This window comes from Erinaceus europaeus, chromosome 1 (assembly GCF_950295315.1).
Source record: "Erinaceus europaeus chromosome 1, mEriEur2.1, whole genome shotgun sequence".
Taxonomy (NCBI): Eukaryota; Metazoa; Chordata; class Mammalia; order Eulipotyphla; family Erinaceidae; genus Erinaceus; species Erinaceus europaeus.
Genome location: NC_080162.1, coordinates 94,382,973 through 94,407,043, shown reverse-complemented (window position 1 = coordinate 94,407,043; position 24,071 = coordinate 94,382,973). Strand labels below are relative to the sequence as shown.

At 41.7% G+C, this 24,071-nt stretch overlaps 1 protein-coding gene across 1 annotated transcript in view; it reads right to left on the bottom strand.

Moving 5' to 3' along the window:
• The window catches only part of BMPR1A (bone morphogenetic protein receptor type 1A), a 130,317-nt gene extending 107,550 nt beyond the window's left edge, over window positions 1-22,767 (bottom strand). The window contains exon 1 of the mRNA XM_060191144.1: window positions 22,637-22,767. The gene's annotated coding sequence lies outside the window, so the exon portion shown is untranslated. The remainder of the gene's footprint in view (window positions 1-22,636) is intronic.
• Between the last annotated feature and the right edge of the window lie 1,304 nt (window positions 22,768-24,071).

Here is a 24,071-nt window from a genome sequence, read left to right as displayed (position 1 = left end):
CTAAAATTGTAATTGCTTTAATAGCTACATTTCAATATAATTGGTTTCCTTTGAGATTTGATGTATTTTTTAAGTTACACTTTTAAAAATGTTGGGGTGCAGGGGAGTATGTGCAGTGGTAGCACATAGGACTTGTATGTGAGAGGCCCCAAGTTCAATCCCAACACTAACAATAGTTAGAACTGAGTGGTGGTTTGGTTCAAAAAAAAAGAAAAGAAATAGTTTGACTAAAAGGACAGACAGCCCAAAGTGTAAGACCACATGAATTAAGGCAAATATAACTGTTAGAAAAAGAGACACACCTTTAAATCAGACCCCCAATAAAGGGATTCAATAATAATAGTTGTAGCAATAAAATGATTGTGGCACAGGTTGTGTGGCATAATGGATAAAGTACTGGATTCATGTGCATGAGATCAAGAATTTTTTATATTTATTTATTTCCTTTTGTTGCCCTTGTTGCTTTATTGTTGTAATTACTATTGTTGTTGTCGTTGTTGGATAGGACAGAAAGAAATGGAGAGAGGAGGGGAAGACAGAGAGGGGAAGATAAAGATAGACACCTGCAGACCTGCTTCACTGCCTGTGAAGCGACTCCCCTGCAGGTGGGGAGCCAGACAGGATCCTTACGCTGGTCCTTACGCTACCACCCAACTCCTGAGATCCAGAATTTGATGCCCCAGCAGTAAATATGCCAAAATGATGCTCTGGTAGAGGAAAGAGAGAGAGAGAGAGAGAGAGAGAGAGAGAGAGAGAGAGAGAGAGAGAAGAGAAAGGGGAAAATGAAAAAATAAAAAAGAGAAGCAGCAGCAGGCAGGCAGGCAACAATGAAAAAGTTTCTGAGGTGGGAGAGCAGAGGGAGCAAAGGATCTCCCAAAGATGTTTTACTCAATGGGGTTACATCCCGAGAAACCTATCATAAACTGAAAAAATACTGAATGGAAAATGCATTTAATAGGGACCAGGCGGTGACACACCTGTTTAAGCACACACATTACAGCGCACAAGGACCCAGGTTCAAGCTCCTGGTCTCCACCTGCTGGGGGCAAGCTTCACAAGTGGTGAAGCAGGGCTGCAAGTGTCTCTCACTATCTCTTTCCCTCTCTATTTCCTCCTCCCCTCTCAATTTCTGTCTGTATCCAATAAATGAATAAAAAAAAGGAAATGCATTTAATATGCTTAACCTTCCAAGCAGTTTAGTCCAGCCTACCTTAAACATGGTCAAGACAGTTAACAGTCTAAAGTTGGGGAAAAATCTTATAACACAAAGCTTGATTTATAATAAAGTGCTGAGGGAGGTGGTTCAGCAACAGGCATTATGAGGCCCTAGGTTTGACCCTACAACTCTAAAAAATAATTCTTTGCTTCGTGTCTCTCTTGCAGTAAGAAAAAAAAAATCATGATAAAAGTGTTTAATATATTGTGTGATTTATTGACTATCATACTGAAAGTGAAGAGGCAATCTATAGAATATCAGGACTGTGGGGAGTCGGGTGGTAGCGCAGAGGGTTAAGCGCATGTGGTGCAAAGCGCAAGGACCTGCATAAGGATCCCTGTTCGAGCCCCCGGCTCCCCACCTGCAGGGGAGTCGCTTCACAAGTGGTGAAGCAGGTCTGCAGGTGTCTATCTTTCTATCCCCATCTCTGTCTTCCCCTCTTCTCTCCATTTCTGTCCTATCCAACAACGACATCAGTAACAACAACAATAACTATAACAATAAAAAAACAAGGGCAACAAAAGGGGAAAGCAAATAAATATTTTTTTAAAATACTCTACCACATATCGACAGTATAGGAAAAGATTAGAACTTCCGTAATGTTTGATTCTTTTATACCCCACCTTAAGCCAGGGACTGTATGTTCAGAGCAAATGTGATGAGTTCATCTGAGGTTAGAAAAAATGATGAAAGTGAAAAATTAAAATTGCAGAAACAGAAGGTATATGACATACTGCTGACTTGGTGTTTAAAACAAATACAAGACTTAAACTTAGCCCCAAAAATGTTATTCTGGAAATAAATTTTCATAACCTCTATGATGATTAATTGGCATAAAGATGAACTGAACATACAATGTAAAACTGAAAATGTACATGTCATAATAGTGATAAGAATATATGCTCTGTCTATTAAGAATATGTTTTCCTTTCAAGTAGAACCTACAAATAATGAAAGAATGTACAGCTGTCTGGCAGATGTATAATTTCAATGTTCAGATTCCATTCTTTCTAACTTCACTCTATTTCCATATGGTTTTTGACCTCCCTTCGTTTAGGTTCTACTCTCCACATCTTATTCTGTTTAAGTCCACTCTTATAGAAAAACACATCAAATTTGAAACATCTTTTTTTAAATCTTAAAAGTTGCAGAGTTGAAAGGGAAAAAAAAAGATTAGATAACTAGATCAAGACAGCCAGATTTTCTCTATTTACATAACTACTCTCCTTGTTCTCCTAATTTCTAAGTTTCTTTCTTTCAGATTCAGACATCTAGGCTTAATACATGAACAGAATTCCAGCTTGAGTCACCTACTTTTCTCCAATTTTTTAAGTTAGAAACATTAAGCAGAAGGATTTACATATAAACAAAAGACATTTATTTAATCAGAGAGACCAGAGCACTACTCAGTTTTGGCATGTGGAGGTGCCCTGGATTGAATCTGGTGTGGTGCCACTATCTCCCCAGCCTACACGTTTTTGCTTGCTAATTTTTGGGGATAAGTGGGACTTCACTACACTGTACTGATTTTTTCAGATAGAGACAGACAAAGAGAGGGATGGGGTGAGAGAGGGAGAGGAAGAGGGGGCGGGGGAGAGGTAGAGGGAAAGGGAGAGGGAGAGAGAGGGGGGGAGGGGAGGGAGAGAGAGGGGGAGGGGAGGGGGAGAGAGGGAGAGGAAGAGGGGGCGGGGGAGAGGGAGAGGGAAAGGGAGAGGGAGAGAGAGAGGGGGAGGGGAGGGGGAGAGGGGGAGAGGAGGAGAGGGGGAGAGGGGGAGAGAGGGAGAGGGGGAGAGTGGGAGAGGGGGAGAGGGGGAGAGGGGGAGGGGAGAGGGAGAGAGGGAGAGGGAGAGAGGGAGAGAGGGAGAGAGGAAGAGAGGGAGGCGGGAGAGGGGGAGAGGGAGAGAGGAAGAGAGGGAGGCGGGAGAGGGGGAGAGGGGGAGAGGGGGAGAGGGGGAGAGAGGGAGAGAGGGAGAGAGGGAGAGAGGGAGAGAGGGAGAGAGGGAGAGTGCACTAAAGTTTTCTCCAATGTGGAGAGGGCCCAGCTTAAACCTGGGTGATGTCCCATGGTAAAGCAAGCACACTATCTAGGTTGTGCTATACTGCCATCCCCCAAATTTATTTTTAAAAAGTTATTTAGCTTCTCGGTCTTCATTTTACCAATGTGTGAATAATAATAACAATATCTGTGTTAGAGGATCTTCATAAGGATTAAATAATTACCATTTGTAAAGCACTTAAAAATAAAACCAGGTGATATCATGACATTTTCCATCTTATTCAACCCATCTCAGTCTTGGGGTGTTTTTTTTGTTGTTATTTTTTAATCTTTTATTGCTCTACATAATTTAAGCAAAAGCCCACTTACCTTTCTACATGTGAGTAATGGATGAAAATTAATTTAAAACTCCATGAAATTCAAAATCTCCTATGCTAAGTAAACTATATTAGTTTTTTTTTTGAGTGCTCTTTAAAATTTCCAAGGTTTGATAAACTCACAACCCACAGTAACTAAGAGAATAAGACATTTTAATGTCCCAATTAAATGTCTATCATACAGTTTATAAATTTGAAACAGTTAGAATTAAATAAGATATGCTTAATGCTAAAATTATATTGAGTAAATCTGGAATGTACTTAAAAGTATAACCACTAGGAAGATCAAAGGATCGTGTATAATACTATAACAGGTTATAAAGAAAAGAATGGGGGCCAAGGGGTGGCACGGCTGGTTAAGCGCACACACTACAGTATGCAAGGACCTGAGTTCAAGCCCCTTGTCCCTGCTGCAGGTATCTCTGTCTCTTTCCCTCTCTCTATCTCCCTCTCCCCTCTCAATTTCTCTCTATCTAATAATAATAAATAAATAAATAAATATAAAGAAAATGTTTAAAAAAGAAGAAAAGAATGGGATGAGAGGCCAAGCAGTGGCACACTGGGTTAAGCACACATAGTACAAAGTACAAGGACCCGCGCAAGGATCCCAGTTCAAGCCCCCAGCTTCCCACCTGTGGGGGTCATCTCACAAGAGGTGAAGCAGGTCTGTAAGTGTCTATCTTTCTCTCTCCCTATGTTTCCCTCCTCAGTTTTTCTCTGTCCTACCAAAAAAAAAAAAAAAAAAGAGGCCACAGGAGCAGTGGATTCATAGTGCAGGCACTGACCCCCAGAGATAACCCTGCAGTCAAAAAAAAAAAAAAGAATAGGATCTGGTGTCAGAGGGGTTTTAACAGAAAATTAAGCAAATATTTATATAACTTTAATAAGAGTCAGAAATTGATACGAACATAACATTTTTTTCTCCAGTTTTTAGTCACAACTGTGGTTGGCCCAATTTCATTTTTCCTACCACTTAATGACTGCTGGAACAATTCCTGTCATTTTTCAGTAGCTTTCAGTATTATAAAGTCTAGTCTAATTTATTGCTATTAGAAACTTTAGTCTTCAATCTTACAATCACCACCTTCCTCTAAGCTCAGGCTTGGCCCTTGGTTCAAGAATTTTCCACTGGGGAAGGGGTGTTGTCTAATCCAGGAGGTGGGGTGGAGGGCTAAAACCAAGAACAGAATAAACTGTTCACCCCCTTCTAATTACTTGTGCTCCCTTCTTCTCAGGTAAAGTCTGCCCTGACAATATGGCAGTAATGGGGTGTGGGGTAGGAGGGCAGTCCATTCCCTAGAGCACAAAACTGACCAAGTGCAAGCACTAAGGTTCCAGCAACCGGTCACCCACACATGTGAACAGCACACAAAGGGGAAGCTTCAAGATTGGTGAAGCAGTGCTGTGGTGCCTCTCTTCTGTCTCTCTCCCTCTCCCTCTCTCTCTCAAAGAAGAGTCCGCTGAAAATACTAGAATTGTGCAGATACAAATCCTCTGACAGATGTCTGAAACCCAATTACTTTCTCTATTACCCACTTGAACAGAAATTTAAAACAAACACAGGTTGTCCACAGCCATGCTCTGTCCCACTGAGATGCCTCTTCAATTTTCTTTATCCCTGTCTAAACAGGCACAGCAAACCAATCAACTGTGTCACTGCTGTCCTACTACACTTTTAAAAAATATTTTATTATTTATTTATTTATTCCCTTTTGTTGCCCTTGTTGAATATTGTTGTAGTTATTGTTGTTATTGATGTCGTTGTTGTTGGACAGACAGAGAGAAATGGAGAGAGGAGGGGAAGACAGGAGGAGAGAAAGAGAGACAAGACACCTGCAGACCTGCTTCACTGCCTGTGAAGCGACTCCCCTGCAGCTGGGGAGCCGGGGGCTCGAACCAGGATCCTCAAGCCGGTCCTTGCGCTTTGCGCCACCTGCGCTTAACCCACTGCACTACTGCCCAACTCCCGCTACGACACTTTTGGCCAGTATTCCTAGCCTTCAGTAGTGATTCTCTAACACCTCCCTGTATCAAACTTTAGAAATGCCAGGCCAGAGGAAGAAGAAAGCAAAACTACAGGGTTCCCCTCTAGGAAAACTAGCCAGTAAGGTAAATGTTGTGCTCAATTCCCCTCCCTCCATCTTTGATAGGTTTCTAACACATCTTAATATGGCCTGGGAAGGCCTGGGGGTCCTCTTAGTATTTGATCTTTCTTTAGAATGTGAATAAGTTTATACTTAACTGCACCCAGTCCTCATTCTGAGATAACTAGAAAAACCTGATACTATTTACTTTTTTACTCTGCTGGTCTTGACCTTGATGGGACAATTAAACCTTCACTAACCACAAATCAGAAAAGCAACAAAAATCTCCTAAGTCAAATTATCAATATGGCTGCTATACAGAAGTATTTTAAAATTCAAATGAACAATCTGAAAAAAACAATGCATACGTCCAGAAGGTTATGGGGAGATTAAATTCTCAAAGCTACCTTTCCAGTGGCCAGATATGCATTCAAATTTGCTTTTTTTTTTAAAGATTAATAAATGTATTACTCAGTGGAAGACTAGGGAAGAGAACCAGAGCATCACCCTGGCATATGTAATGCTGGGGACCAAACTCAGGACCTCATGCTTGAATGTCCAATACTGCATCCATCATGCCACCTCTTGAACCACTCAAATTTACTTTTTAAGATAAAACTGACCACAATTTATTTCTCATTCCCAGTGTCATCTGCATTTTACACATAAATAAACCTTAGAAGTTTAACTGCTACAGTGGAACCTGTCACAAATATCTCCTATATAGATTGGTAAGATACTAAGAAATAACAGGAAATAATAACTTTAGAAAAAACAAAACTCCGTGATCCAGGAGGTGGCACAGTCGATAAATCATTGTGCTCTCAGGCATGAGGTCCCAAGTTCAATTCTTGGCAGCACATGTACCAGAGTGATCCCTGGTTCTTTTTCTCTCTCCTATCTTTCTCATTAATAAACATAAAATCTTTAAAAAAAAAAAAAAGAAAGAAAGAAAAAAGAAAATAAAAGAAAAAACAAGAAGACAACAAATAACCCCATCCAAAAATGGGGGGAGGACTTGGACAGAATATTCACCACAGAAGAGATCCAAAAGGCCGAGAAACACATGAAAAAATGCTCCAAGTCTCTGATTGTCAGAGAAATGCAAATAAAGACAACAATGAGATATCACTTCACTCCTGTGAGAATGTCATACATCAGAAAAGGTAACAGCAACAAATGCTGGAGAGGGTATGGGGTCAAAGGAACCCTCCTACACTGCTGGCGGGAATGTCAATTGGTCCAACCTCTGTGGAGAACTCTCAGAAGGCTAGAAATGGACCTACCCTATCATCCTGCAATTCCTCTCCTGGAGATATATCCTAAGGAACCCAACATATCCATCCAAAAATATCTGTGTACATATATGTTCTTGGCAGCAAAATTTGTAATAGCCAAAACCTGGAAGCAACCCAGGTGTCCAACAACAGATGAGTGGCTGAGCAAGTTGTGGTATATATACACAACGGAATACTACTCAGCTGTAAAAAATGGTGACTTCACTGTTTTCAGCTGATCTTGGATGGACCTTGAAAAAATCATGTTAAGTGAAATAAGTCAGAAACTGAAGGATGAATATGGGATGATCTCACTCTCAGGCAGAAGTTGAAAAACAAGATCAGAAAAGAAAACACAAGTAGAACCTGAAATGGAATTGGCGTATCACACCAAAGTAAAAGACTCTGGGGTGGGTGGGTGGGGAAAATACAGGTCCAAGAAGGATTCAGAGGACCTAGTGGGGTTTGTATTGTTATATGGGAATCTGGGGAATGTTATGCATGTACAAACTATTGTACTTACTGTTGAATGTAAAACATTAATTCCCCAATAATAATAATAATAATAATAAATAAAAAATAAATGGATAAATCAATAAAATATATTTTTTTAAAAACAATAAATAAATAAATAAAAAATAAAGGCACTGGCACAGGAGGCAGCACAACAGTAGCATACAGGACTACAAAGTGTGGACCCTGGCATTCCAAAAGCCACAGTGCTCTTTCCGGGTTTCAGTTGAATACATCCTTTTGCAAAAAGATAGAATAACAAGAGGAAAGATAGATATTTACTCACATATCAGATTTTACAGAAAAATGTGACGAAGAGGGCAGTTAGAATTTGGGACTTACATGTCAAATTAACAGAAGGGAAAACCTGAATTTTCATAAAGATAAATGAACCTTTTATGATGTCAATTGAGGTATCTATCATGCCCATTTCTCAACAATTCACTTACTCATGCAGGTGAAATGAAACTGCCACAACTCCCCCTTCCTCCCGAGGCAGGGTTTAATATGTAGACGTAGTTGGGATAAAATGACCACATAAGGCATGGAAGCTCCTTTTCCCATACCTTGTTTAATGCATCTCTTCTATTTGGCATATCCTTTTAAAATATGTCAGGTAAGTACTGATAAAATGTTTCTCAACGTCAATCTTTCTTGTTTTTGAAATTCTCATGAGTTTGGCAGAAATTCTGCTCTTAGGTAACAGATGTGGCACGGGAATGGGAGGGTTCTATATCTAGTGGCTTCGGTTGAAAATATTTTTTTATGCTATAGTGGCATATTTGAAGCCCCTTCACCATCAACTGATGCAAATATCTAAATATTTAGTTTGTACAAAGCACTTAATCTGTACTGTTAGCAAATCAAATTAGGACAAAATTCAGTCATGATGGAACTTACAAGTAGTGCAAAGGTAAGTGATATTTGTTTTATTTTTTAACAGTCTTACAACTTAAGTTTGTTTTGTTTTGTTCTTACTAGAGTTCTACCCAACTATGGCTCATGATGATGTCAGGAATTGAACCTGGACTTCAGAACTTCAGCAGTGAAGGAATTTTTACATATTACAGAACAAAAGATTCCTGTCCTATGAACTAGAAAGAAAAAGCAAGCAGAAATACAAAGGACAGAAGAAATTCATAGAGCCAACAAACATGAAAAAATACAGATTAAAACTATTATTGTTTTTTCAGCTGGCAGGCTGGCAAAGATTAAAATAAATTGATGCTATTATGTGCTTGGGGGCAAAGAAACATTCAAACTTGATTGGTTGGAGTGTGAACTATGGTTTTGGAGAGTTTGGCAGAATCTGCAGGACTTCACTTACAGCGAAGAATTGATACTATTAATACACAAATAGTCTTGTGGGGTATGTGCAAGCAGCACCAAAGTATTTCTACAATAGAAAAAAACTGTAATGTTATCAATTCACCAACAGGAAGACTGGTAAATGTTAGATCTACCCACAGAATGGACTACTACTCAATTACTAAAAAGAGTGAAGAAATGGTATCTACTAACATAGAGTTCTCCCTGTACAGTCAACAAAAATAGGAAATTAAAGAAAGGCCTGCATTCTTTCACCCCATTTTTGAAGGGGAGGAGGAAAGGAGAAAGACAATGGGAAAAAAAGGATTCACCGTGCGTTTTACCATATTCAACACAGAGGCTTGCAGTGAAAAAATTTGATAAAGAACAAAAAAGACAAAATAACTCAAAATGACAACAACAGCAACAATGAAATCTAATATATAAACACAAGTGACATCAAAGTTTAGACCAGAGAGAGAGCACAGCAACAGTATAGGGGACTTACATAAGAGAGGTTCACTTCTCAGAACCAACAACAACAGCTTCAAAATCTGCCTTTCAATAATGACACACAAAAAAACTGACTTTTAGGATTGGGCCAGATTCACAGAAAAGATGAATCTGACCCTCAATTTTTGAAATATCTGATAAAGAATGGGGGGAGTTGAAGGTAGTACTATCCAAGATGGTGCATAATTTAGAATATTTTACTATCCACTTTAAAAAAGAATCAGGCGGGAGTCAGGCGGTAGCGCAGAGGATTAAGCACACAGCAAGGACTGGCGTAAGGATCCCGGTGGTAAGTAATATGTAGTCAACATTTAAAATCACAGGAGATTTTACATTTATTTCCTTTTTTTTCTTTTTTGCCAACGAATGAACCCAGGCCAGGGCCTTACACATGGACCATACTGCTGAGCCACCTTCTTAACCCGTGTGTGTGTGTGTGTGTGTGTGTGTGTGTGTGTGTGTGTGTGTGTGTGTGTGTGTGTGTGTGTGTGTGTAAGAAAAAGAGCAGAGAGAGAGATGAGATGCACCAGCGCAGTGCATCACTATCCACAGAGCTCCCTAGTGCCATCCATGACACTCCCATGTGATGCCAGGGCTTGAAACCAGGGCCACACACACACTAACACATGAGTTCTACTAAATGAACTATCTCCTGGTCCTTAGGTTTGCTTGTTTGGTGCTTTTTTTTTTTTTTTTGTCTAGGTATTTTTGGTTTTTAGCATCAACAAAATTTGTTGCATAACTAAGACTAGCCAATGATCCACAGCCAGGTGTGGTATTATCTTCAGAGATGGACATGCTTCTGAACCTAAACCCTAGTTTGGATATCAGGAAACATTAAATAATAAAAGAGAAGAAGAAAGTGATTACCTAAGATAATTTAAACTTTATAATATACCAGAAAAATACTGAATAATTAAATGACCATGACTAAAATACCATTTCAGGAAAAGTAATTTGTTGCTCTTTATTCAGGTACACTAAAAAAAAATCTGTCATCAAGAGACATGTTTATCTAGTGTCTATTTTAAGATATTTCTGGGTAGGTACTGTGGAAATATTTGTATTTCATGGCACTTGAAGTGAAGAATGAAGAACTTCAGCAAAATTTAACAGCTTTTGCTTTAACACTTGTTATCAAGCTCTCAGGACTTCTCTTTTAGCAAGGTTATCTAACGTCGTCTTAATCAAATACAAATGTAAAGCACCCAAGAACTTGCACTCTTGAAATATAAAAAGTTTTTAAAGGTCCATTTTATTCACCTCATGATAGAGAGTGACTGAGAGCTCAGAGCACCGCTCTGGTGCTAGGAACTCAGGACGCCAGGCATGCAAGTCCTGTACTCTACCCAATAGCCCATCTGTTAAAATACTGCTGTTAACAGTTTTTAACCGCTAATAAAACTACATACAAATTTTATGATACCTAAAGCAGTATCACAAACATGAAAGTCTCCTCCAGATTTCTTTGCTTCCAAGTTGTATATACAACCTGTGTATATACATACCATTTAATTAAAATAATGCTCAAAAAAGAGAGAGTGGTCCCAGAGGTGGCACAGTGGATAAAGTGTTAGACTTGGACTCTCAAGCATGAGGTCCTGAATTCAATCCCTGATAGCACGTGTACCAGAGTAATGTCTGGTTCTTTCTCTCTCTCTCTCTCTCTCTCTCTCTTCCTATCTTTCTCATTAATAAATAAAATCTTAAAAAGAAAAAAAAAAAAAGAGGTGAGAAAACAGGGCATGGAAGATCATCATTGTTCATAAATTGTTCTCTTCAATACTACAACAAATGACTGTGAAAGCATTTAAAAAAAAATGGGCAGGGGTAGATAGTATAATGGTTATGCAAAGAGACTCTCATGCCTGAGATTCCGAAGTCCCAGGTTCAATCCCCCCCCACCACAATAAGCCAGAGCTGTGCAGTGCTCTGGTATTTGCCTCTGTGTCTTTCTCTGCATCTCTCTCAAAAATAAAGTAAATAAAATACAAAAAAAAAAAAATTAAGCGAGTCGGGTGGTAGCGCAACAGGTTAAGCACAGGTGGAGCAAAGCACAAGAATAGGTTTAAGGATCCCGGTTCAAGCTCCTGGCTCCCCACCTGCAGGGGGGTGTCACTTCACAAGTGGTGAAGCAGGTCTGCAGGTGTCTGTCTTTCTCTCCCCCTCTCTGTCTTCCCCTCCTCTCTCCATTTCTCTCTGTCCTATCCAACGACGATGACAATAATATAACTACAACAATAAAACAAAAGCAACAAAAGGGAATAAGTAAATAAATATTTAAAAATAACTAGAGCTAAACAGAACACTGTTACATAACAAAAAAAAAAATTTTTTTTAAATAATTTTTCACCCCATCTCAGAAATCCAGTGATGTCATTAGGACCAAACCATTAAATGCCCTACAAACTCAGCTAACTGCTTACTCTCCATTAGTCATACAGTTTTCTATTTTTAAACAGAAAATGATCTTTAAGTTTGAGTCCCTTTCACTTTTTAATATAAGAAATGAGTCAGATAGGTTTAATATTACAGTACCAAGATTGAACAACTTCTTACACAAAGTCAGTACTTTGTAGAGTTTTACTAAAAGCTTTCTTGCTTCTCTATTTTTCTTTTTTTCTAAAAAATATTTATGGGAGTCGGGCTGTAGTGCAGCGGGTTAAGCGCAGGTGGCGCAAAACACAAGGACCGACATAAGGATCCCGGTTCGAACCCCGGCTCCCCACCTGCAGGGGAGTCGCTTCACAGGCGGTGAAGCAGGTCTGCAGGTATCTTTCTTTCTCTCCTCCTCTCTGTCTTCCCCTCCTCTCTCCATTTCTCTCTGTCCTATCCAACAACGACAACAACAATAATAACTACAACAATAAAACAACAAGGGCAACAAAAGGGAATAAATAAAATAAATATTAAAAAATATATTTATTTATTCCCTTTTGTTGCCCTCATTGTTTTATTGTTGATATTGATGTCGTTGTTGTTGGATAGGACAGAGAGAAATGGAGAAAGGAGGGGGAGAGAAAGAGAGACACCTACAGACCTGCTTCACCGCCTGTGAAGCAACTCTCCAGCAGGTGGGGAGCCAGGGGCTCGAACCAGGATCCTTATGCCGGTCATTGATTGCACTTCTCACTGCGTGCGCTTAACCCGCTGCGCTACTGCCCTACTCCCTTCTATGATTTTTCATATTCCCCAAGTTATCTACAATAGGGATACTATATAATTTTTTATCTACAACAGAGATACTGTATAATTTTTTAAATGTAAAAAAAAAGGGTTTTTTCTTTTTCTTTAAAAAATACTTGCAAAAACATTGTCCCTTCTCTTTTCTGGCCTAAGGTGTTACTTTACTTTTTTAGGAAAGCTCTAAAAGCCTACACACTAAGCATTCTGGCTGTGTGTGTGTGTGTGTGTGTGTGTGTGTGTGTGTGTGTGTGTGTGTGTGTGTGTGTGTGTAAGAGAGTATTTGGCATTTTTGGTGGTACAGGGGCCACCTGGTGTTCAATTTCACTACATACCGGCCCACTGTTTCACTTTTTACTTGACGGGGGTGGGGTGGGGGGGGTGGTGAGTGTAAAGAAAGGAGAGAGACCACAATACAGGTCCACCAGTTCTAGGGATTCCCCTGTTGCTATCCATGGTGCTCTCATATGGTGTCAGGGCTCAAACTCATGTCATTGCACATAAGGCACTTTCTATACCAGGCTCTTCCAGCCATCTTTGTTTTTATGCCACTGCCTAAGACTGAATCCAGGGCCTCACTCAAATAAAACATACACTCATCACTGTACTAACTTTCCAGCCTCCAATGTTACTTTCTTACACACTTGTATTATTCTTTTGTACTTCCCCCTTTAGTTAATCTTACTATAACTACAATTAGAAAAATTACTTGGGAGTCAGGCCGTAGCGTAGCGGGTGAAGTGTAGGTGACACAAAGTGCAACGACCGGCGTAAAGATTCAGTTCGAGCCCCCGGCTCCCCACCTGCAGGGGAGTCACTTCACAAGTGGTGATGGTCTGCAGGTGTCTTTCTTTCTCTCCCCCTCTCTGTCTTCCCCTCCTCTCTCCATTTCTCTCTGTCCTATCCCACAACAATAATAACTACAACAATAAAAAACAAAGGCAACAAAAGGGAATAAATAAATATTTAAAAAAAAGAAAAATTGGGGGGGGTTGGGCGGTAGCGCAGTGGGTTAAGCGCACGTGGAGCAAAGCGCAAGGACCAGCATAAGGATCCCAGTTCGAGCCCCTGGCTCCTCACCTACAGGGGGGTCGCTTCACAAGCTGTGGAGCCAGTCTGCAGGTGGTCTGTCTTTCTCTCCGGCTTTCTGTCTTCACTTCCTCTATTTTCTCTCTATCCTGTCCAGCAGCAACGACATTAATAACAACAACAGTAATAACTACAGCAATAAAACAACAAAGGCAACAAAAGGGAATAAATATTAACAAATTTTTTTTTAAATATTAAAATTAAAAAATTACTCGTGAAATTATTTAATTATCTGTCCTCTCTACCTTGATTTTAAACTAATGTTTCTCAAGACTAGCAAGCTTTTATGCTACATATAGAGTTCCTGATATGAGGTCTATAATATAACTTGATATTGTACAAAAACACCTGTTATATTTATTTTTCTTCAGCCTCTCAAAGGACGACATTTACAAAGGTTAAGAAAGAAAGGATGGGAAATCAGGTGGTAGCGCAACAGGTTTGAGCCCCCGGGGCCCCACCTGCAAGGGAGTTGCTTTACAGGCAGTGAAACAGGTCTGCATGTGTCTATCTTTCTCTCCTCCTCTCTGTCTTCCCCTCCTCTCTGCATTTCTCTCTGTCCTATCTAACGACAACATCAATTACAACAACAGTAACTACAACAATAAAACAACTAGGGTAAAAAAGGGAATAATAAATAAATAAATATTTTAAAAATACTTAAAAAAAAAAAAAGGAAAAGATGTGGGTTTATATTGTTTACCTATCCAGAGCCACCCTCTTTTTTGAGAAAACAACCACTTTCCTATCCCACATGCTTCCAAGAAGTACAGATGTCCGTGGCTCCTTGAATGCCCCAATGGGCATTTAAGTTAGGCCTGGCCATGATGGTATCCCAGACTCAATATAACAATCTCATTGTTTTAAAAGATGTATTTATTTATAAATGAGAAACAGGAGAGGAAGGAGAACCAGAACTAAACTCTGACATAGATAATACAGGGGTCAAATTAAAGACCTCAGGGGGCTGGGCACTGACACACCTGGCTGAGCACACACATTACCATGCACAGGTACCTGGGTTCAAACCCTGACACACATCTTCAAGGAGAAGTTTTAGGAGTGGTGAAGGAGTGCTGCAGGTCTCTCTCTCTCACACACTCCCCTTTCCCTCTCAATTTCTCTCTGTCCTATCAAATAAAGTTTAAAAAATGAAAATTAAAGTTGGGACCTCCTGAGTACAAGTCAGGCATTCTACTAGTTGTGCCACTAATGGTCTGGGGCTGGGCAGTGGCACACAGGCAGTAAAGCAGGTCTGCAGGTGGTTTACCTTTTTCTCTCGCTCTCTATCTCCCCCTCCCCTTCAATTTTTCAGTCCTATCGAATAAAATGGAAAAGAAAAGAGGAAAAAAATGGCTGCCTGGAGTGATGGCCCTATAGTGCCAGCACAGGGCCCCAATGATAACCCTAGAGGCAAAAAAAACCAAAAGCAAATAAACAAACAAAAAGAACTGATGGTACTAAAACTATTGGCACTAAAAACTGATACACAGATTGAACAAAAGATCTAAACATTTACAACTATTTTCATATTTAGCAAATACAAAACTAAGCGTCAATGGCCACTAACATGTAAATACTGAACATTGTGTTTAAAATAAGCTGTACAATTGACTGCCACAGCCCTCTCATAGTTCTCTCTACACAGTATGTGCCATTTTATGCAAATTAACAGCTCGTAAAGAACCTGTAAACTTAAAAAAATAAAAGGAAATATTGAAAGTGGGAGAATACATTCAAAAAAAAGTATTTCTCTATATGCTTAAAACATTTTACTTGGGACTGAATAAATAGCCCCTTAAAATAAAGTAAAATAAAAAATGAGCTGGGTAGACAGTATAGATACGATTTTTTAAAATGTGAATTTTGATTAGAGATAAAATTATTCATCAATTCCAAGGTACTTATCTTTTCATATTTTAACATCTCTGCAATGAGGGTGCTTTTTAAAATTGGCTAGAAGCATGTTTTGTTTAAAATGGGTCCATAAAATCATGGTACATTTTTAACGGACACAATTCAATGTAACTCAACATTTCATCTTTTTTTTTAAGATTTTATTTATTTATTCATGAGAAATGATAGGGGAGAGAGAGAGAGAGAAAGAAAGAACCAGACATCACTCTGGTACATGTGCTGCCGGGAATTGAACTCGGGACCTCATGCTTGAGAGTCCAAAGCCCTATCCACTGTGCCACCTCCCAGACCACAACATTTCATCTTTTAAGTGCTAAAGAGCTGAACTGGTTTGGATCAATAAAATTCCATCCCCACTTGCAGGGGGGGAAGCTTCACCGTGGTAGAGCTATATAGCAGTATCTCTCCTATTTCTCTCTCTGTCTCATCTTATCAAAAGAAAAAGAAAAATGACCACTAGGAGCAGTAAAGCTGATGCAGGCACCAAAGCCCAGTGATAACCCCAGTAGTTAAAAATACTTAAATTGGTAATCATAAATTAATTTTTTAAATTTTATTATCTTTATTTATTTGATAGCAACAGCCAGAAATCAAGAGGAAGGGGGCATAGAGAGAGGGAAAGAGACAGAGAGACGCCTGCAGCACCGCTTCACCACTTGTGAAGCTTTCCCCCTTGCAGGTGGGGACCAGAGGCTTGAACCTGGGCCCTTGCACACTGTAATGTGTGCACTCAACCAGATGTGCCACCACCCGGCACCAAATTAAAAGGCATCCCAAAGGTACAAGGCCTAAAAACATTAATAAAAGGTAGACTAGGAATGAAGAAAATACTTGCTAGTTCAAATTTTAGCCTAAAAAGAAACCCATTTTCCTTTCTCTCCATGGCTCCCTGCTTCCAAGTCAGATCATTACTACCATAACAGATGTTTAGTCACTTACTAAGCCAGACAAATGCCTCTCTCCATTTATTCATTTTAATGTGCAACCAAGTCAGTTACAGACCTAGTCTGCAGTCTAGTAGCAGAACTAATACTTGTAGTAAAATCTACTATAAGACCAAATGACTCAGAGAAACGCAGTTGACATGTGTGTACCACTGTACATAAATAATACTTCAATAAAGTTAAGATAGGTGAGTGTAACAGAAAAACTTCAGAGGGCTGGGGAGGTAACATGACCATGCAATCAATAGTACACAGGACTTGTGTGAAAGAGGTTCCATTCCCAATACCACAAAAAGTTAGAGCTGAGCAGTTGCTCTGGTCTAAAAAAAATTATATACCAATCAATTGATCAATCAATCAATCAATAACAGACCAGTGAGCTAGCTCATCTGCTAGGGTACCTGCTCTGCCTTGTTCAAACCCAGGTTTATGCCACTGGTACACCACATGGGAGTGGCTAGGACTAGGGGAAGCTTTGGAGCGATGGTGTCTCTCCCTCTCTTAGTATCTGAAAAAAGTTAGCCTAGAGCGGTGAAACATCATATATGAAAGAAGAGAGGAGAAAGAAGAAAATATTAGATTAAAGGCGGGGGAGATAGCATACTGGTTATGCAAACAGACTCTCATGCCTGAGGCTCCTAAATCCCAGGTTCAATCCCCTGCACCACCATAAGCCAGAGCTGAGCAGTGCTCTGGTGTTTCTCTCTTTGTCTCTCTCTCTCTCTGCATTTCTCTCAAAAATAAAATAAATAAAATATTTTTTAAAAAAGAAAATATTATATAAAAAAAGCTTCATGGTTTTAAAAATAAATGAATTTTCCCCATCTAAAAGGTTTCCATCTGCAAGAAGTGATGAAGTTCAAAAAATGTAATTGGAAATGGAACTTGAAGAACAGGTAGGACTTGGACATGACAACCGGCCATATATGCAGTCCAAGTAGAAGACAGCATAAACCAACAGCAGGAACAAGGAAAAGAATGTATGTAGAGTAAAACAGTGGGAGTACATTTAAAACCTATTTCATGGAAAGGACTTTGTTTAATTGAAAACTTGTGAGCAGAGAAATGACAATAAATGGCCTTCAAGATAATGTAGGCAGAAATGCCTAACATAATAATTTCAATAAAGCTGGACCTGAAGACCAAGAAAACACTAAGATGCTAACACTAGTGGGATGAGAAACTAATTCAGTTAGAAAAAAAGCAAGAAAAAAAAAAAAAAGACTGGGTGAAAAACAAGTATCACTAGATTTGAAAACTCAATAAAAAAAATTCTAAAAAATAATAATAATATATATATACATAACAATGGATAACCTACACAGACCAGCAATGGTTAAATAAACTGACATCATATACAAAGTCCTCTCCAGAACAAAAAGATCTAAATTTGAATGATTCTATAGGTGAGATCTTTTGAACTCAAAATTAATTCCTATGTTGCAGTGGAGAAAATAGTTCAACTGACAGAGCATCAGAAAACCTCAGTTTTCTGGCTTAATATCCAATTCGGTTTTCTGGTTTAATATCCATTAGTACATGTGCTTAAGATGTTCTGACCTCTCTCACATGTGAGACTCTCTCTCATATGTAATCAATAAAAATAAACTTCTATGTGTCAGGCACCAAATCGAAAGCACATTACAAAACAAAAGAATCTGACTTCAGGTAAAACAAAAAGGGCAACAAAAAAAGGGGGGGAGTAGTCTCCAGGAGCAGTGGATTCGTGGTGCTGGCACCAAGCCCCAGAAATAACCCTGGAGACAAAAAAAAAAAATCTGACTTCAAGCCCCCCAGTCCCCACAAGCAGATGGAAAGTTTCAGAAGCACTGAAGCAGTGCAAGAGTTATCTTTCTCTCTCCCCTTGTCACTTTATCTCTATCTGTATCCAATAAATAAATAAAATTTTGAGAAAAATAACAGAATCGGGGGCTGGGCAGTAGCGCACAGGGTTAAGTGCAGGATCCTGGTTTGAGCTCCTGTCTCCCACCTGCAGGGGGGTCGCTTCACAAGCAGTGAGGCAGGTCTGCAGGTGTCTTATCTTTCTTTCCCCCTCTCTTATCTTCCCCTCCCCTCCCAGCTTCTCTCTGTCCTATTCGAAGGGGGGGGGAATAGCCACAGGAGCAGTAGACTGATTCATAATGCAGGCCCCAGAGATACACTGGAGGCAAAAAAAACCAAAACAACAACAACAAAAACAGAATCCCAGTCTAAAGTACACCTTTAAAAAAGAAAGTAAGAGAGTTGGGTGGTAGCGCAGTGGGTTAAGCTCACATGGTGTGAAGCTCAAGGACCAGTTAAGGATTCCAGTTTAAGCCCTGGGCTCTCCACCTGCAGAGGGGTCATCACTTCACAAGCGGTGAAGTAGGTCTATAGGTTTCTTTCTCTCTCTCTGTCTTTCCCACCTCTCTCCATTTCTCTCTGTCCTATCCAACGATGACGACATCAACAACAATAACTACAACAATAAAACAAGGGCAACAAAAGGAAATTAAAATAATAAAAAATAAATTTAAAAAACTTTTAAAAAAAGACAAATAGTTACTGAACTCATTCTATGAGTCTACTTATAACCATGACACCAACATGCATTAAGAATTGTATCAAAGCTAGCAGGAATATGTAGGGGATATGTAATGAAAGAGAAAAGTCTGGATTTGTTATTATAATACCAAGAGAAATAAGGAACACCAGAGAAACAAGTTTAGTACAGAAGAGCTCAGTCTTAACCAGAACCACCAAAAGGAGCATAAAGCAGTTGGGAAAACGGGATTAAAATACTGAAGGGGAGGAAAAAATAGATTTGAGAATTATTTAGACAAAAGAATCTGAACAATAATATCAAGGAACTAGAGACGTGGAAAATGCTTTGGAAGGTGAAACTTAGCATGTATTAAGAGAGGATAAGGGACAGAAAGTAGAAAAAGGACAAAGAGCAAAGTATAATGTCACAGAAGTCCTCTTTTTATCTAGCTGATTCGTACTCATCTTTCAAACCAATCCAGACTCCAAAACAACATTTTTTAAAACAGGGTTTTTTTATATTTATTTATTTTTTTATTCCCTTTTGTTGCCCGTTTTATTGTTGTAGTTATTATTGGTGTCGTTGTTGTTGTATAGGACAGAGAGAAATGGAGAGAGGAGGGAAAGACAGAGGGGGGAGAGGAAGACAGAGAGGGGGAGAGGAAGACAGACACCTGCAGACCTGCTTCACCGCCTGTGAAGGGACTCCCCTGCAGGTGGGGAGCCAGAGGCTCTAACCGGGATCCTTATGTGGGTCCTTATGCTTTGCGCCATGTGCTTAAGCTTAACCCCCTGCGCTACCGCCCAACTCTCCAAAGCAACATTTTTAAGAATGCCTTCTCAAATTCTCCCAGCACCACCAATACCGGTGCAAATCCCCATTTTAAGCTCTTCTAATACTCCGAACTTTAATTATAATCACAATTATAGTCAACTATGAAATTTTCTTCAGTATATGTCTCTGCCACCAGACTTTGAGCTTCAAGAAGCCAGAGGCCTTATTTGTCCTTGCATCCTACTCTGGTGCATGTGCATTAGAATGGGTTAAATATTTACCAAGTAAAATGAATAATGATCTAAAATCAAGGGAAGACATTTCAATGAAAGGCTGGACTGGCAAAAAGCTCACCTAGACAGTTTGCCTGCTTTGTCACGCAAAATGATCAAGGTCTCACTCAAACAGGCCACCCCAATAAGTACGAGGGAGCTTAGGTGTTGTGGTGTCTTTTCTCCTTTCTCATCCTCCTCCCAAATGAAAAAGTCACCACAGTGGCTTAAAGAGCTCTCAACAACAAGGAAAGGTCAAGTTAAATGCTACAGAAAGCTGGAGGACCTGACTGAGGAAAAGGGCTTAAATATGTTGGTCAGATAGTAAATGACTTTTGTGGAGGTGAAATCCAGAAAACAAGGGTTTCAGAAGTCAATGGATGCCCAATAAGTAAAGGCAGGAAAATCAAGACTACTCTTGGCTATCTCTAGAGATGAGGGTTAGAATGGCCTGAATTTTGACTTCATATCAATTTTGCTCTATGTTACAACTTTTCATCAATGAACAAGTATTATGCTTTTAAGGAAAGGAAGTAACGTTGAGGGAGGTAGGCACTCATGGGACAGTTTAAACCAAAGTTTGTAGTTTTAATAATCCAAAAAGGGGTGGGGTGGGGTGGGGCGGGGAGAGGCGGTGGGATGAGCACACGTTTGCTACAATGCACAAGAATCTGTAGTCAAACCTCCCCACCTGCAGGAGGAAAAGTTTTGCAATCCCCTGAAACTATGCTGCAGGTGTCTCTTTCTCCCTCTCTCTCTCTCTCCTTCCCCTTTAAATTTCTCTCTCCATTCAATGAATATTCTTTTAAAAAATAAAGAGGTGCATTGGTTATTCATGCTTTCCTTATTTATTTGTGTGTTTCTTTGTTTATTGGATAGTGACAGAGAAATTGAAAGAAAGGAGAAGAGGTGAAGAGAAAGGGAGAGAGAAAACAAAACACCTGAAACACTGCTTGACCACTTGTGAAGCTTTTCCCCTACAGTGGGGGCCAGGGGCTTGAACTTAGATCCTTCAACACTGTACCATGTGCACTCAACCAAGTGCACCACTTGGCCCCCTAAATATTCTTTAAAATCCTCTTAAATACAGAAAGGGGCTACAACTCATACTCCATTAAACAGGATTAAAAAAAAATTTAACTTGGTGTTAGCTAGTATGAAGGACTAAAAAGTATTATTCCACTGAGAAGAAAGAAAAGATAAAATTCTAAAGGATCCCCCACTAAATGTCTCAAACTTTTCAGTAAAAGATGTGGATGCCTAGGAAAGCACCGAAAATGGTGTGAGGAGGAGTGTAGTACAAACTCTGTTAAAACTGGACCCTAAATTTCGATGACTCAACTGTAAACCCATTTCTAGCTCAGAGCAGACCATATATCAGCTTTAAGTCTGGTTCGTATGTTTTTTTATGTCAACACTAAGCATTAAAGCACATTCTACCTTAATTCACAGTTGAAATCCTCGTACAAATAAATACAGTAAAGGAGTTGTTTTCAAACAATCAACAAAACAGTGATCATTTTAAGCACTAGTTACCGAAACGTGCTTCTAAATGCAAAAGAATTTGCCTAAAGAGTGATTTTTTCAACTTTTCTTATGCCTCACTTTTAACAGCTAAGTAGCTGAGAAAATCCTGGGTTCAAATCCCAGCTCACTAGGCAAGTTACTTAGGCTCTTTGTGTCTCAATGCCGTTGTCTAAAAGAAAAAAAAAAAAGGAGGAATACAATAACCAGGGTTATCATAAGGATCAAATGACGTAAGGCAGGTGAATGTGCCAAGTTCGTACTACAGAACAGTCTGTTAACCGTTTGAAAGAAGAAAAACAAACAACAACAACAAAAACCCGCAGCACTCTGATCAGATGAATATCTGAGAGCAGGAAAAAGTAAAAGTCACGAATCACCAGACCCTGTAACACTTAACGCTTTATTTTTCTCCCCAGACGCAAGTTTTGTTTTGTTTTGTTTTTTTCCTTACGAAACCTTTTCACTAGGTGTCTGGAAGGGGGTTGGGGTGGAAGGCGGAGGTGCCACACACCATCCTGCAGAAAGTTTTCTAAAACCCAACTGCAACAATCACAACAGACATGGCAGCGGGGCAAGACAACAGGTGAACCTCCAGCGGACCTGGCAACTTCCCGCGGGCAAGTTGTGCGGCGGGGCGGCTTCTTCTCGCCCCACCCACCCCGCCCCCCCAAAATTGGCTTTTACCTCGTGCCCCCCCACCTTTTTTTTTTTTTGCATTGAGTGGATAGAGGCAGATGGCAAATATCGACTTTGCAGCTCTTGGCCGACAGAGGCAAACGTCTTTCCCATGGAAGGATTCAAAAAAGCGCCTTTGGGGGGCGGCTTTCGCCCACACCGCCACTACCTCCCCAAACTCGGCCTGAAACCCGGGTGATTGTGGGGGTGGAAACAAAAGCGGGGCCGGGGCCGGGCCCTGGGGGGCGCGGGGTCGGCGGCCGGGATGGAGGCGCGCGGCGGCGGGGCCCAGTCGGCCGCGGCCCGACCCCGCCGGGGCCGCCCCCCCCCCCAGCTCGGGCCCCTCCCGCGCGCGCCCGGCTCCCTCGGAAACTTCCCCCGAACCCCCGCCGGCCTCCCCGCCGAGGCCGGCCTCTCCCGACCCGCAAGCGCACTGCACGAGCCGACTCACCCGGACCCCGCGGAACTCATCCTCGGGCCCTCGGCTCCGAGCGGGGTGGGCGCGGCGAGGCGGCGGGGCGCGGGCGGCGGGGGCCCCGAATCGGCCTCCGCCCTCGGCGTGCAGCGGCCCCGGCCCGGTCGCCCCCTCGCGCGGCCGTGCGATCCTCGTCTCGCGCGGACGGACGCGCGCCGGAGCCCGGAGCCTTCCTCCCCGCCTTCCCCGCCCTTCTCCCTCCTCCCTCGTCCAGCGCCAGCAGGCGGATTCCAATCTCGGCCGCCGCCGCCGCCGTCGCCGCTCGTAGGGGGGAGGGGAGGCGGCGCGGGTGCGGGGGCCTGAGGGGGAGGGGCGGGCATCCGCGCGACTCGGCCTGCGCGCGCACTGAGGAGACGTCCGCCCCGCCCCGGACGCGAAGGGAGCCGAGCGCACGGCGGAAGCGCCCGAAGGTGCCGTGGCGCCCGGCGCCCCGCTGCCGGGAAAGCGAACTCGCCGCCGGCAAGGGGGCGCCGGGCAGCTAGGGGAGGGGGCTCTCGGCCGCGCGGCCCTGTCGGCTTCGCCTCACCCAGCAGCCCCACCTTCGCGGCGACGGGTCCCGCTCGTCTGAGGAAGCAGCGTCGAGTAGACGCACTGGACGGAGCGCCGTGCAAAGGGCGCGCGGGCCCCGCCACCCCAGACTGCGGGTGTCCCCTGCGCCTCGAGGCGCTGCACGTTCCCGCCGACAGCCCGCACACCCGCGGCGGGGAGTTGCTAACAAAGACCGGGCCGGTGTAGACACAGCTACATTAGTTACTCGCCCACCGCTCGGCGGCGACTTCTTGGAGCCTGGCTTTTGGCCAGTGCGCGGAGAAGCGGAGCGGGAGGTGGAGGGAAACGGGCTCCGGGCGAGCTGCAGGGAAACACGGCTGCACGGCGACCCCGGACCCTGAGAGGCGCCAGGGCCCCCGCAAGCCGTGATGCCCAGATGCGCGGCGGTGACCCGGCAGAGCTGAAGTCAGCGGGCTATAAATACCTCTCCCAGCTCTACCTCTGGCTTGCTCCAGTGACCTCACCTAGCCTCCTAGTCTCATTCCCTCCATTTAGAAAATGTAAAATGTCACTACCTCGTGGTTGGTTTTTTTTTCCCCCTTAAATGTCACTACCTCTTTTCTTCCACCACCTCCTCATTTCTTTATGGAAAATTGTGTTAAAAGTCATCGATGGTTCTGTGTGGAGAAAGTAGAGGCCCCTTTTGTAACAGTCTAATAGGAGCCTGATCTCTGGTATTTCAGTGAATTACATCTCATTACAAAAGGTACTTTTTTTTTTTTACGATCCCTTTATAAAAGCACTTTTTTCTTTTTAAACTATGGTTGGAAAGGGGAGGGAAAGAAAGAAGCAGGCACTGGTATTTCATTTTATGCACGTAGGTAAAGCAATGTTTAAACCACCTGTATTCTCATTTGT